Source organism: Talpa europaea, assembly GCF_964194135.1.
Source record: "Talpa europaea genome assembly, chromosome: 8".
NCBI classification, from domain to species: Eukaryota; Metazoa; Chordata; class Mammalia; order Eulipotyphla; family Talpidae; genus Talpa; species Talpa europaea.
The window spans coordinates 4,140,948-4,157,825 of NC_140075.1; positions in this window are offsets into that span (position 1 = coordinate 4,140,948).

Below are 16,878 nucleotides of genomic sequence, written 5' to 3' on the forward strand. Positions count from 1 at the left end.
TGTTAGATTTATCCCCAAATATTTGATTTTTTTTTTGTTTCAATAATAAAAGGGATTTTTTTTATTTATTCTTCTTCAGATTTATTGTTTGTGTATAGGAAGGCTACTGACTTTTGCGTGTTGATTTTGTATCCTGCCATTTTACTGAACTGATTGATGTGTTGAATTAGTTTTTCTGTGGAGTTTTTGGGGTTCTCTATGTATATTATCATATAATCTGCAAATAGTGATAGTTTGACTTCTTCTTTTCCTATTTGCATTACTTGGATGTCTTTCTCTTGTCTTATTGCTCTGGCTAGGACTTCCAGTATTATGTTGAAAAGCAGTGGTGAGAGTGGATATCCTTGTCTTGTTCCAGATCTTAATGGAATTGCTTTCAGCTTTTCACCATTGAGAATAATACTGGCTGTTGGCTTGTCATAGATGGTCTTTATGGTGTTGAGGTATATTCCTTGTATCCCAAGGATTTCAAGGGCTTTTATCATGAATGGGTGTTGCACTTTGTCAAAAGCTTTCTCAGCATTTATTGATATTATCATATGGTTTTTACATTTCTTTTTGTTGATGTGTTGGATAACGTTGATTGATTTTTTGATGTTAAACCATCCTGTGTCCCTGGCATGAATCCTACTTGGTCGTGGTGAATTATCTTATGGATACATTGTTTGATTCTGATAGCTAAAATTTTATTGCGGATTTTTGCATCAGTGTTCATTAGGGAGATTGGCCTGTAGTTTTCCTTTTTTGTGTTGTCCTTGTTCGGTTTTGGTATTAGTGTAATGTTGGCTTCATAGAACATGTTTGGTATTGTCCCTTCCTTCTCAATTTTTTGGAAGAGTTTGTGAAGGATAGGCACTAATTCATCTCTGAATGTTTGGTAGAATTCATTTGTAAATCCATCAGGTCCTGGGATTTTGTTTTTGGGGAGGTTTTTGATTACCATATCAATTTCGCTGCTTGTAATTGGTCTGTTTAGGTGTTCTATTTCTTCTTTATCTAGCTTTGGGTGATTGTAGAGTTGTAGGAATTTGTCCATATCCTCTAGATTGTTGAACTTGTTTCCATATAACTGTTCATAGTAGTTACTGATTATTCTTTTGATTTCTTCTGTGTCCATTGTGATTCCACCTCTTTCATTTGTGATCCCGTTTATTTGTGCTTTCTCCCTTTTTTCCTTTGTGAGCCTGGCTAGGGGTTTGTCTATTTTATTGATTTTTTCAAAGAACAAGCTCTTGGTTTCATTGATCTTTTGGATTGTTTTTTAGTTTCAATTTTTTTTATTTCTGCTTTGGTTTTTATTATTTCTTTTCTTCTACTGGTTTTGGGGGTTTTTTGTTGTTCTTTTTCTAGATCTTTGAGCTTCGAGATTAGGTTGTTTCTTTGAGTTCTTTCTTGTTTCTTGATGTGAGCTTCTATTGCTATATATTTTCCTCTTATTACTGCTTTTGCTGCATCCCATACATTTAGGATATTGGTGTCCTCCTTTTCATTCAATTCAAATATTTTTTTTTAATTTCTTCTTTGATCTCCTCGTTAGTCCAGTGCTCTTCCAGTAGTGTGGTTTTTAATCTCCATGAGGTAGGAACGTTCCTTGCCTTCTTTTTATGGTTTATTTCTAGTTTGATACCTTCATGGTCAGAAAAGATAGTTTATATGATTTCAATCTTGGTGTATCTGTTGATGTTTGTCTTGTGCCCCAGTATGTGATCGATCCTGGAGAATGATCTGTGTGCGCTTGAGAAAAATGTGTACTCTGTTTTTTTTGGGTTTAGAGTTCTATAGATGTCTGTTAAGCCCAAATGCTCTAGGTCCTTATTTAGAGCTTTGGTTTCTTTACTTATTTTTTGTCTTGTTGATCTATCCATTGTTGATAGTGGTGTGTTGAAGTCTCCCACTATGTATATGTTTTCTCTGATGTCTTGTTTCAGAGAGGACCACAGTTGTCTGATATATTTTGTTGCTCCTTCGTTTGGTGAGTATATGTTAATGAGTGTTATTTCTTCTTGAAGTATTGTCCCCTTGATCATAATGTAGTGACCATTGGGGTCTCTTTTTATCTTTTTGAGTTTGAAAAATATTTTATTTATTTATTTATTTATTTATTCTTTTAATAACTTTTTTTTTGGTCTTCATTCGTTGTTATTCCTCCCTCTGAGGTTCTGGCTTTAGGATTCCTTGTAGTATTTTTTGGAGTGTGGGTTTAGTCGTAATGAAATTCCAGAGTTTCCGTTTGTCTGGTAAGGTCCTTATTCTTCCTTCATAGAGGAAGGAGAGCTTTGCAGGATAGAGTATTCTTGGTTGGCATCTGTTTTCTTGGAGTCTGTTGACTATGTCCCTCCACTCTCTCCTTGCCCGTAGTGTTTCTTCAGAGAAGTCTGATGTCAGCCTGATTGGTTTTCCTTTGAATGTTATCTGTTTCTTCCCTCTTGAGAGCTTCATTTTTTTCCTTGTCCTGGATTCTTGGGAGCTTTACTATTATGTGTCTTGCTGTATTTTTCTTTTTGTCGTGGAAGTTTGGTGGTCTTCTTGCTTCTTGTATATCAATTTTCTGTTCCTTCTTTGCATTTGGGAAGTTCTCTTCAATTATCTCCTGGAATATTTTCTCTGTTCCTACATCTCTCTCCTCTCCTTCTGTAATTCCTATAACTCTTATATTTCCTTTCCTCATGGATTCAGATAGTTCCCAAAGTCTTTCTTCGTACTTTTTCCTTCGTACTTCTCTTTCCTTTTCTGTTTTGGTTCTTTTTATTTCTGTGTCTTCAAGAGAACTTATTTGTTCTTCCATTTCATTATTCTGCTTTCATTGATTTTCCCAGAATTCTTTAGTTCTTCCATTAATTCTTTGATCCTGCATTTCTTTTACTTCCCTCTTTATGGACTCAATTTCATTCTTCTGATCGTTGATTATTTTTCCCTTATCATTGTTTTCCTTTATGAGTTCTGTCAGTTTTTTAATCACGGCAATTTTAATTCTCTTTCTGGAAGGCTCAGAAGTTCTTCCAAGTTACTGTCGTTGCAATCTGGGGGCTGTTTTTCTTTTTGTGGTGTGCTTTTTCCCTGAGGAGTTGGTAGGTTGCGTGTGGTTCTTCTACTCCCTACTGTCTGTTTTCTAATTTGCCGTATGCGTTGGGACACTGTTTTGCTGGGACTGTCCGGCATCTTGGGTGAGCTTCTCTGCTCCCCTCTGGCTCCTCCCGGAGCCATCTGTCAGTTTCAAGCAGTCTTTACTGGAGAAAGGTCCCTGTTCTAAAATGCCGATGTGGGAACACACTCCCCTGTGTGCCTGTTCTGCCCCGGCGGTTCCCGCTCCCCCTCTGGGCTTGGACTTCAGGCCAGAGGGGGTCTGGCGTGGGCGAACTTCCCCCGCTCACCTCTGCCTCCTGAGGGAGCCTTCTGCAGGCAGTCTTTACTGAAGAAATGTCCCTGTTCTAAAATGGTGATGCGGGGCACACTCCCTGCGCATCTGGTCTCAGGCACACTCTTCTGCGTGCCTGGTCTGCCCCGGCTGTGGGTGCTCGCTCCCCCTGTGGGCTCAGACTACTGGTCGGAAGGGGCACGGCGTGGGCTAACTCCCCAGCTGGCCACTGGCTCCTCCAGAAGCCTCTGCTGGTTTCAGGTTACTAGGTGGCCCCAGAAATCTCTCCTAGAGCCCTTGGGGAGCTGTTTTTTTGGTTTGTTTGTTTTTGTTTTTGTTTTTGTTTTTTTCCCCGTGTGACAGGGAACAGAGCGGGAATGGTAGGGTAAGCCTCAACGGCTTTGGGGTGCTGTGTCTGCCTTGTGCCCCACCGTCGTGGAGAACCCATGCCCCGAATTTCGTGCCCCGGGTCTCAGTTCCAAAGCCCTCAGGTCCAGGACGTGGGCTGTAGCCCAGTTCAGTGTCCACAGAATGGCGTCTTTTGCACCCCGCTCCCGTGCCTGGGTGCCTGTTTCCTGGTTACTCAGTGAGGGACTTTCACCCCAGTGAGGGTCTTCGCGCACGTCTCCCTGCACGCCTAGGTCGCAGGCGCGTGGACCTGGGCAGCCACGATCCTGATCCGCGTTTGCTTTTCCAGCACGCTGCTTTTCCGCACGATCCCGATCCCGATCCCGATCCGCGTTTGCATTTCCAGAGCACTGCTTTTCCTTGCAAGCTTACCGGGCGGAGCAGGGCTGTGTGCTGTTGCTTGTCTCCTCCTGGTGGGGGGTGGGGCTCTCTGTTTAATGGCGCCCGGAGCTCACCTCTGCCGCGAATCCTGCGGGGTTCTCCATAGCTCCCGTTCATGGGGTGTGGTGGCTGAAATTGTTCCTTTCCACTCACATTCCCACTTGCTGAGTAGTTTGTTCTTGTTGGTCATTTTAGTTTGTTGTTTTCCTCCTCTCTGCTGGTCGGAGAGTGCCGACCATGTGGGTGGGGGAGGGGAGCAGGGTTCTGCGCTTTCCTCCCTTCTAGTCCTCTTTTATGGCAACTTTCTTCTTCGGGTAGTTTGCTGGAGTCGTCCGTTTATCTTCCGTGTCCCAGTTCTCACTGGGAACTGCCGCTTTTCCTCCCTATTAACTTTTTTTTAATGGGAGATCTTACTCGCAGCGTCTCCTCGCCGCCATGTTGCTCCGCCCTCTGATCTTAAGAAAAATAAATACCCAGGGCTTCCCCGGTGGCTCAGCGGTTGAGCGCTGGGTTGCAAAGCTGCCTGCAGCCTCTGCGACGCTGGTTCGATCCCTGGCTGCTCCCCGGCCACTGGAGGAGGGTCCCGCATGGCGCACAGACCTCTCCTGCCGCCTGCTACTCCCCTCAGCAGTATACATCAGTCCTTCTGCCTGCTCTGCTCCCCGCTCGGGCTCTGTTGAATTCTCTCACCCTCCCGTGCTTCTGACTGTACCCAGTCCTTGTATAAATAAATAAATAAATAAATAAATCTTTAAAAAAATTAAATAAAATAAAATAAATACCCAACTCGATATAAAGTTTAGAAATACCATTAATAACTCATTGGGATTATTAAAGTTTGTTGATTCTATTGTTATTTTAAAAACAATAGAATATATCTATTTTCTTTTCACAAAAATATTTATTTATGTATCTCTAGAACCAATGTATTGTCAGGAAAACAGACATTTTATTAAATTTGTTAATCTAAAGGATGGCTAATAGCACAACTTTTATAATCATTTTTTTTTTATTCTTCTGTCCAACTTGCATTATAATCATATAAAATCAAGTACAGAGTAACAGTTTGGAGTCTAAGAGACTGATCTGCAAGTTAACACATTAAAAAGTCAAAATTCCTTCTGCTCTTATTGCTGATTCATCAGTAATTCCCTACAGGTGAATCACACATGGGACAGGCCTCATAATATCTTAGTTCCAGAATCCAGTCTTTCCCTAGATTGTGACATAATTCCATTCACTTCCATTCATTCATATCAAACGGTCAATCAAATTTTGTTATACAGGTTTGAAGTGTACATAAAGAATGAGAAAACTGAAGGGAAAAATATTTGAGTAATGGAATAAAGAAATATGCTCTGGTTGTGTCTTACTTTTTCTACTGTCTTATTGATGTGGAAAAAAATGCTTTATTTTTAAGCATTTTTGTAAGTCTTACTGAAAAAGGATAGCTGTATAGGTTTCAAGAAAGATCAATTCTAATTTTAATTTTGTAAGAATATTAGTCATGTGTTTCCCACATCGTTTTTCTTCTCTGTGATCTACATTCTCTAAATCTCTCATCACAACCATCCCAGGCTCTTGTATTGTTCACTTGACTTTCCATGAAGTTCCTTCCAATACAGAAACCTTAAGTCACCTTCCCTTTCCCATCACTCACGTTACGGTTATGATCAGAGATCTCCATAAGGTTGTACACACAACACAATATCTGAATAAATATTTCCTGACATAAAATTCCATGTTAGGTAGAATTAAAATGGGGGAATAAACATTAAAAATTTATTTACAATGTCAAAAAAACATTCAATTTTTACAAAATATAGCTTTGTTCATTGAGCACTGTCAAAGAAGTTATCAAATATAAATGACTAGGTTGGAATTATGTTCTTAAATTATTCATGAAGGAGCTATTATATTAAAAAAAATACTAGGGGGATTTTAAAAACATTTCCAGTAATTGACCTGTAGCACTACCTCTTTCCCCTAACATCAAAACTACCTGTCGTGTTGAAAACATTGAAGATAACAAAGCAAATCTCACGGTACTTTTGCTGTGAGTCATAAAATTATAGTGCATAGAAAATTTGATTGCTTTCAAGTATTAATAGTTGACATGGTTTTGATTTGTGTTATGGAACCACAATTAAAAAAAAACACATTAGCTGTGTTGTTTATCAAGACAAAGAACTTTGCACAATTGCAATGTAAATCATGTGACCTCCTCTCACAATTAATTACACACAGGATAGACACAACTTCAAGTCTGATCTTGGCCTATATCATCTCCTACCTAGAGTCCCAAGAGGCTGTTCTGCTTCTGCTCTTGTCCAGTCTAACTACATTATGTTCTGATTTCATACTGCCTTTCACTGACATTTTACTCCTTTTCAATAATAGAAAATTTCACATAATACATGCTGTTAGTGATTTAATTTGGGGAAATTAAATAACCCAGATGTAATTATTGAGTCTCTAATTACTGAGCCCTATAATACACTGTGTGGATGATGCCAAAATTGGAGCTAAATGTTTACAATTAACAAGACAAATGAATCAGAGTTGAGGATTTTATAAAAAGATAAGAATGTCAGAATGGAAGAAAAGCTAAATTGATAATAATAAGTGCCAAAAGGAAATTATATTGGAGGAATATGAGAATGGCACACTTGAAATATTTACTTTTTCTTGGCAATAATAACAGGTCACTTTTCATCCAATGTAACAGTCTAAAGGATGAACAGGAGTCTAACATCAAACATTATGACCAGCCTGCAGGGGGTAACTATTGTGTCTGATGAAAAATAGAGCACAACACTTTATATATTTAGATATTTAATGATGATTAATAAATAGAAAATTGAATGAATGTATTAACAATAAAATTCACTCTACTTTGTCTCTCCCGTCACTTTTAAAACCCACATAATTTTCACGTTCATACCTTCTCAAGCCTCAGTGTGCTATATCTTCTTATCCAAATCCTTTTTTCTTTTTTATATAAATCCTGTAACTGATATTAAATGATATCCTTATATGATCAGAAGCCATAACAATAAAAGGGATGCTACATGAGTTCTAGGGATTTTCCAAATAACATTATTTGAGCTGAAGAAATAATGTTTAATGATTTGAAATTTAGCATCCCCAGATTTCATACATAGATCCAGTCCAACATTAAGAGTTTGAACACCTACAGCCTCTCCCAAAGGAGACTTACTCTTCTCCCAGAAGATAAGAGGATGGGGAGCCAAAGGCAGAGGAGTGGTCATGGGGGCTCATACTCCTCAACCCTTATTCCCAGTGGGAGAAACTTCCAGGCATTGCTAATCCAACAAGGACAGCCTTGGTTATTTCCTAGTTACCAAATGATAAACATCTTTGAATTAAAAAAAGTCAACATTTTTTGTAGCATAAATTCCCCATGGCAAATAAGATGCTCTTTACTCTAAGGTGCCCTTTTGATTTAAGCAAAGTGTGAGTTCAAGGGAGAAAAATAATAGCTGAATTTGTTACTTCATAATTAAAACCACAAGTTTATATGCCATTAACAGCTTATTCTGTATAAAAGCAGATCAGTGATTTCTCCACAATATGAAAAAGGTGAGCAGAGATTATTTTACCATGCTTATTTTATCATAGTGTATTTTTTAATCTCAGTAATTAAGTTGTTGAAATTACACTTTCCTTTTGTAAATTTTTGAGCATAATCTGCTAAATATGAAATAACATTGGAAATATATGTGCAGCCATTCATTTTTATAGCCATATAGAAGATATAAAATGGAGTTGAAATTAACTTGCTATTGTAGAGAATTTTAAATAACTTAGTTTTACTCATATTTTTCAGAATATTGCATTCAAAAATCATTTCTTATTGAATGTTTCATGAAAAACTCTGAGTTTTGATCAAGAAAATAGAGTCTTCTCACACTGCTCAGCTTGAAGTCACCTAGGTCAGACACCAGCTTCTTAACACTGGGCATGTTATTTAACCTCTCTATGCATCTGGGTCTTTATGCAAAATATGAATAATAAATGCCCAAAGAATGCAAAATGCACAATGAGCAACTCCAGGTAAAGTATTAACAGCATGATTATCACATTATCAATGTTCAAAAATTATTAATAATAAAAAAAATTCAAATAACCATTCCTCTCTAGATATCACAGCTATGCCATTTCCTGTCAAGACAGAAAATTGTTGGGGTCTCCCTGGTGGTGCAAGGGGTTAAGCACCACACTATGAAGCAATTCACAGCCTCTGTAGCATGAGTTTGATGCCTGGCCAGGGAGCAACCCAAACGGCACAGCAGACCTCTCCTGTCTCGCCCGCAGCTCCCCTCAGCAGTGTGTTTCAGTCAGTCTGCCTTTTCTGTTCCCCGCTCTGTCTCTGATGAATCCTCTCACACCCCCGTATCTCTGGCCTGTGACCCAGCTCTTGTATGCACAAATAAATAAATCTTAAAAAAAAAAGACAGAAAATTGTTGAAGGGAAAGTCAATGTCTCATTTTAAAACTGCCAAACACCTCTCATAGTGATGCAAGAGCAGTCCAAGGACTGACCCAATTACAATTTATAGAGCAAATTCTTCGAATCTAAAACATCCCGATATTTGATCTCTTATCTTCAGAAATATGAGTCATAAACACAGATGAACCACAAGGAAGCTTTTGTTTTAAGGGTGTGCTGTGAGAAGTTTAAGACAGAATTTGGGAGTCCTTGAACTATGAAACAAAATGTAAAAATTATAAATTGTTTCATTGGTTTGGCTTTGTGGGAGGAAGAGGTACTTGGTGTCTTCCAGAAAGAAAGGGGATTGTACAGAAATGGAATATGGCTGTATTTCGAAACACATGACAATGTGGATTTAGGACAATGTAACAATCTGTGAAAAGGTCATTATGTCACATGAATAAATGCTACAAAAAGTGGATGGAAATAACAAAAATTAACAGCACAGGAATTACTCAAACAATCTGATCAAAAAACATTTTTATTTCAGGAGATGTCTAGGATAAGTCTACATACATTGTTTATGAAGTATACATTATGTGTTAATAATGTTAGATGATAGAAGGATGGATAGATAGATATTCAAACTTCTATTAAAAATAGAAATAAGGGATACAGTGGCAGATTTTACAGATAGCTGGCTTCATGTGTGAACTCTCTGATGAAATTTTCTTACACTTAATTTTCCATTTCTTTTTCTAATTACCCACTAAAGGATAAGCTTAACTAATTATTACTGAAAGCCTAAAGTGTGTAAATTCCCTAGAATTTTTAAAACTGTGGGGGCTACAATAGAATTAAGGATGCATTATAACAGAATCTTATTTTATTTCACATTCTAGACTTGATGTACACACAGGACCTGCTATGGTGCATTATTTCTTCTACAAGAAGCTGGGGAGTGACTAGCTTGTCTGAAGTGGACCAGGCAGTGGAGTCTTAGTGACCAGTTTGCCCCTGGGCTGCCTGCAAGTGGTTCACAGGAGAAACATCAAAATTAATGTGCAAGAACTATGAAAATAAATTGTAATTCTGTGGTGCTAGACAGGGAAAAAAAGACGTAAATACCAAATAGAGACTAAACTAACCAGATGGTGAAACATTTGTTATTAGAGAATGTCCCAGTTTACCTAAAGCTATTTGAGAAGAGGTTTCCTAATGCTTTTCTCTTATTTACTTGGTAGTATAGTGATATAAACATAATTTTAAATATGATCATGAAAATAGATTATCTCTTTTTATATCTTTCAATTTTAGGATATCAGATTTGAAATGTATTATTGAAAAAAATAAAAAAGAAGAAAACTAGATATTTATTCTAGTCAATGGGCTTGAAATCTACAATTTATTAAGTTCTAATTTTTAGCTTGTCCCAAACTGAATCAACTTTAAGGTTTGAAATTGTTTTGTTCATAGATGGAATGCACAGGACTTAATTCCCCATCAGGGAACCACACTGCATTGGTGGAATTCATCTTGATTGGGTTTTCTGATGTTCCCTACATTCATGGATTTCTTTTTGGTGTATTTCTGATAATCTATGTCTTTATACTTACGGGAAATAGCCTCATCATCATAATAACTAAGGTTGACTCCTCTCTCCACTCTCCCATGTATTTTTTCCTTCAGAATTTTTCATTTCTGGAAATTTATTTTGTATCGGTTACTGTCCCCAGATTATTAACAGATCTCTGTAGACAATATGGAAATATTTCCTTTCTAGCTTGTGCAATTCAAATGTACTTTCTCATCCTGGGAGACACTGAGTGCTTTATTCTCACTGCCATGGCTTATGACAGGTATGTTGCCATTTGCAACCCATTATTCTATCCTGTCATTATGAATGATACCGTATGTATTCAATTGGCACTTGTCTGCTGGACCACTGCAATTCCTGTACATATAGGGTTCATCTCTGTGGTGTTCACTTCAACTTTCTATGGATGTAACCAGTTGAATCACTTTTTCTGTGGTGCACCTCCAGTTGTTCAGCTTATTTGTGGGGATGCTTTCATGGTAGAAGTGTTGCTGTATGGGTTGGCTGCATTAATCACCAGTATACCTTCTTTCCTGATTCTTAGATCTTATATGAAAATAGTCTCCGCCATCCTGAAGCTGCCATCAGCAATTGGCAGAGCCAAGGCCTTCTCGACTTGTTGTTCCCATCTCACGGTTGTGACTTTATTCTTTGGCTCAGCCATCATTGTGTATTTGAGATCTATGACCAACCACTTAACAGGAATGGACAAATTCCTCTCTCTTTTTTATACTATCTTCATAACAATGTTAAACCCCATTATTCATTGTCTGAGAAACAAAGATGTTATGGTGGCCCTGAAGTAATATCTACAGAAATCGATTGTGTTGTGACTCAGAAATATAGCATCCTTAAAATTATTCCTTATTTTACACAAGCTAATTGTTTATCATCTATTATGTTAAAATAATTTATCACTCATGTAGTTAACACAGCTGTTATTTTTAAGTCAAATAAATACCCAATTCAACATAAAGTTTAACAATGCCATTAATAAGTCATTGGATTCATTGAATTTGTTGATCATATTGGTATTTTAAAAACAAAGGGATATATCTATTTTTCTTTTCACAAAAATATTTATTTATATATCTCTAGATCCAATATATTCTCTGGACTACAAAAACATTTAATTTATTGGTCCAAAAAGATTACTAATAGCATAGTGACAACAATTGATTTTTCCTGCTTCTGCCCAACTTGCTTTATACTCATACAAAATGAAATATAGACATAAAGGCTTAGAGTGCAAGAAACTTAACTGTAATTATCATGTCAAAAAATCAAAATTCCATCTGCTCTTACTGCTGATTCGGTAGCTCATTCCTTAAATATGAACCACATATGCAAAAGGTTTTAAAATAACTTTGTTCCAGAATCCAGTCTTCTTCTAGAATGTGACTTGCCTCCATTTACCTCATTGCATTCATTTCAAAAGCTGAATTAATTTTTTATATAGCTTTTATTTTTATTTTATTTTATTTTATTTTTTACTTTCCTTGTTCTAGTTTTATTTTTTAAGATTTATTAATTTATTTATACAAGCACTGGGTACAGTCAGAAGCGCGGGAGGGTGAGAGAATTCACCAGAGCCAGAGCGGGGAGCAGAGCAGACAGAAGGAACAAAGTACACTGCTGAGGGGAGCAGCGGGTGGCAGGAGAGGTCTGCGTGCCAAGTGGGACCCTCCTCCGGTGGCCAGGGAGAGCCGGGGATCGAACCGGTGCTGCAGAGTCTGTGGGCAGTTTCGCAACCCAGCATTCAACCGCTGCACCATCGGGGAGGCCCAATTTTTTTATACAGCTTTTAAATGCACAAGAAGAATGAGAAAACTTTGGGGGAATAGTATTTGAATAAATAAATTAGCTCTGGTTCTGTGTTACTTTTTCCATCTTATTGAAGTAGATATAACCAATTATGCTTATTTTTTAAATAATTTTATAGGTCTACTGAAATAGAATAGTTGTGCAGGTTTCAAGATTATTAAATTCTAATTTTGATTTTGTAAGATGTGATTATTAGTCACATGTTTTTTGAAATTGTTTTCCTCTCCATAACCCACATTCTGTAAATCTCTAATCACCAACCCTTCAGGCTGTTGCATTGTTCACCAGACTTCCTATGAGTTTCCTTCTAATACAGAAAACAACACATAGGTGTCAAGCAGAAATTCAAAAACATTTTAAGCAACAACTGTTGAAGATTCATGGCTCTGACACTAATGTTAGCCTGGCAGAGATGTCTATTTATGGACATGAACTTGGAATTTTTCCAAAACTTCGTCACTCACAGATTGTTAGCGATATTGTAAAATGAAGAAGTGACAGTATTTTAACAAAATTATATGTCAAAATTTATCTTATTATTATAGATATTTAAATCAATGAAAATATTTGACATCTAGACTACTTTGTGCCCTTATTAATAATAATATTTTTATTAAAGTACTTTTAAATGTTCAAACTAATGTATACCTACAAGTTTATTTCCCACATTCTCTTTAAAAATTCTGCTTCCCCAGGGCCTGCCCCTCCATCACCCCACAGAGCTGGGAGAGGATGAGGTTGGGGAGAGGAGAGTCGGCAGGGCTGCCCCGTGTTTAGGCGTCCCCACTCATGCACGTGCCTGGTGTGAGGATCAAACCTGCACCCGGGGGACCCGGGGCCCTGGGACCGGCAGGGACAGCCACAGGCACAGACTGTCTGGCTCAGCCCCAGAGCGGCCTCCTCCCTGCACGACGTGCACGAGTCTCAGGGGGATAGAGGGGCCTGGAGGGACCCGGGGTGGACGAGCATACCCTGCAGGAGAGACGTGTGGGTGTGACCCGGGAACAGAGTCTGTGGGAAACATGGTCTCTGGGTCCACAGATGTGGGGGAGTCAGGGGCAGGGAGATGAGCAGACTAGGGGATGGACCAGGAGGCAGCCGTGAGGCCACAGGAGCAGGAATCTGACAGAGGAGGCATCAGGACAAGCCACACGTGTCCAGATCATTCAGTTCCAGGACAGTGTTGGATCCTGTGGAGCAGGCAAACAGGGACCTGCACACCCCACCTCCCTGCACACCCGTCCCTGTGGGGCCTCCCCAGACCAGGGCTGTGCTGGAGGAGCAGGGACAGGATCTCCAGTGTGGGGAGGGGCTGGGCCTGGTCAAGTGTCCTCTGGGACTGTGCCCTCGACAACCTCTGGGAGGTGTGCTGGGCGGAGACACTGGGTGTGGCAGGCGGGGGAGCTGTGGGACTGGGGCAGTGGGAGGGGCATTCACTTGGGTTTATTGACACAAGTGAGATTCTAATTTGTTCAAATTTGTGGGGGAGAGTTGAAATTTTCTGGTCTTAACCAAATTTCAGAAACAATTTGGACAACATAATAATGACACATGAGAGGGAAATAAAAGGTTGAATTAGCAGGACACGCAGAGGAGGATATGAGACGCCATAGCACCTAGAAGGAGTAATTACCTGGTCAATATATTGAATCATTATCCTATACTTATAACTCATCTTATGCTCAATACTTGAAGATTTGACAATTCTTGCTCTTCTCTTTCATACAGATGGTGGCTCCAGGGGTGACCAATCTCACGGCCATGACAGAATTCGTCCTCCTGGGGTTCCCCACACAGGGGACCATGGGCTTCCTGCACCCGCTGCTCTTCTCACTGGTCTACCTGTGTGCCCTGCTGGGGAACGGGCTCATCATCTTCATCACCACGCTGGACCGGCACCTCCACACCCCCATGTACTTCTTTCTGAGGAGTCTGTCCTTCTCGGACCTCTGCCTCATCTGAGCCACGGTCCCCAAGTCCATTGCCAACTCTCTGAGGCACAGCAGCTCCATCTCCTTCCCAGGCTGTGTCGTCCAGGTCTTTGTGCTGTTTCTTTCAGTAGGTGCTGAGCTGCACCTGCTCACAGTGATGAGCCTTGACCGCTATGCTGCCATCTGCCACCCCTTGCACTATGAGGTCATCATGAGCAGGGACAGGTGTGTACAGCTGACAGCTGTGTCCTGGCTGGGTGGGGGTCTCGATGCTGTGATGCACACAGCTGGAACCTTCTCCTTGTCCTACTGTGGGTCCAACGTGGTCCACAAGTTCTTCTGTGACATCCCCCAGTTATTGGCTATTTCCTGTTCAGGAAATTTGATAAACAAACCTGTCCCCATTCTCATCAGTGTGGTCTGGGGTATGTGCTGTTTCATTTTCATCATCATTTCCTATGTCCACATCTTCTCTGCTGTCAGGAAGATCCCATCCACAGAAGGGAAGGCCAAATTCTATTCCACCTGCCTTCCCCACCTGCTGGTTGTGGTGATGTTTCTCTCCACTGCATGCTTTGCTTATCTGAATCCGACCTCAGGGACCCCATCCATGTCTGACCTGGTCATTTCTATGTTCTACACGGTGGTGCCCCCCACCTTTAATCCCATCATATACAGTCTGAGGAACCAAGCCTTGAAGACAGCTGTGGGGAGACTGATAAATGGCAAATACTCTAAGATGTGAGATTTCATAATGTAAAATTATAACTCCTCATTAATTCAGCATTTCCCCTCTAACTCTTACATGTCATCATTTATAAAGCATAGAAATTTTTCCTTTTCCATAAATTTATATTATCATATTCTTCCATAAACTCCTGTTTCCTAAAATACTACAATCCTTTCCCCAACCCCTCCCTACATGGTATGCATAGACTGAAACCAGCTCATGGTTAAAAACATGTATTTGGTGTAGAAAGAATGTTCTAGAACTCAGGCATCACCAATTTTACAAAAATGAAGCAGTGGTAAAAGGGGTAGTCCTTGAGAGTGCATGGTCACGAGATCCCATTTCTGGGCACTGAGTTCCCACGGCCGATGTGTGTCTCCACTGGGAGGCCCATCTTTGTGGAGTGGAGGGAGACAGAGAGTGGGGTCCCCGCATCCCTCACAATTTATTTTTTTTTAAATGCTGATGAACTTGGCCTCTCAAGTTTTTTTTTTTTAAGATCTATTGATTGATTGATTAATTGATTGATTTATACAAGCACTGGGTACAGTCAGAAGTGCGGGAGGGTGAGTGGATTCACCAGAGACAGAGTGGGGAACAGAACAGGCAGACTGACGAAGAACACTGCTGAGGGGAGCAGCGGGTGGCAGGAGAGGTCTGCTTGCCACGTGGGACCCTCACAGGCGGCCTGGGATCGAACCTGCACTGCAGAGGCTGCAGGTAGCTTTGGGACTCAGCGCTCAACTGCTGCACTACAAGGGGAGGCCCCTTCACAATTTCTAACAGAGCATTTTCCTCTAGGAGAAGTTCATGTTTCTGCTCCAAGGACAAAGGGAAACCACATTTGACTCTGCCAGAGATAGAAGGATGGAGGTTCCTTGGTTAGTCGGAATCTGTGATTGAATCCTGAAATTGATGGGAACATTAATTTATATGATGCCCTCTTTTGATGCTAATGTAACTAACATTCCCTTGATGTGGAATTTTCAAAAGTAAAGTTATTGGAATTATTTTTGAAGAGCTACATTTCTACTTAAAAGTTTACAATTTTAATTGTTGTATTTATTTTTAGGTTCCTTATTTTTCCAGATTGTATCTTGATCCTATACCAGGTCTTCTTCTCGACCTTCTTGTAGGTTACACTTAAGCCCAGTTTTCTTCTACATGGGAATTATGTTAGTTATTTTTTATTATGTAAAACATCATGCAACATAAAGCAGGGAAATATGTGTTCATTCTACACATCTGCACTCAGTGTTATTGTTTCCCTAACCCTGAGAATGTGAACTGGATTTGTTGTTCTTGCTCTCAAGTACTTTCTCTGGAACAGGTCACTGTGTCTCCAAACTCTCCTGATTGATTATCACATATTTGTCCACAAAAATATTTGTTATAATAATATGTATAGTTATCCACAAAACCTGACTAGTCCATTCAAATTTCAGAATTAAACATGAGTTAGAAAATCACTCAAATTAGGGGCCCCCCTGGTGGTGCAAAGGGTTAAGTTGCAACCTATGAAACTATCTGCATCCACTGAAGCACCAGTTCAATCCCGGGCCAGGGAGCTACACACATGGTGCAGCAGACCTCTCCTGGCTCTCCTGCTGCTCCCCTTAATAGTATATTTCAGTACATCTGCTTGTTCTGCTCCCCACTCTGTCTCTGGTGAATCTTCTCACCTCTGAACACTTCTGGCCTGTACCCCAGTTATTGTATGCATAATACATCTTTAAAAAAAAGGAATCTGAGGGAAAAAAAAGAAAATCACTCAAAGGAATATTCATTTCAGTGATAGTGTGAGATCACAGTCGCCATCCCTTGGGATATGATGTCATTCCCTTGTCAGACTCCTGTTAATGTATTTTTTATTTTTCCTTTGAACAAATCCAGTGTCTGTTGAGAAGGGATCTTTACCATGAGTGTTTAATTGAAATGTCACATTAATATGTTATTTGTTCTTATCAAGGATGACATTTACACTCTGTACTGTTTTCACCGTGGGTCACTTTTCACTCCCCCACACGCACAAGTGTCCACTCAGAATCTACTAAATGCCCTGCAGTGCCCAGCCCCTCCGTCCACACTCCTATCTCCTCCCTTGTTCCCTCTGGTAATGAGCAAACTTTTGCACTCAGTCCAACATTTCCATGTGCTGTTTGCCACCATACTTTTTCAGTTATTGAATTTTTATAT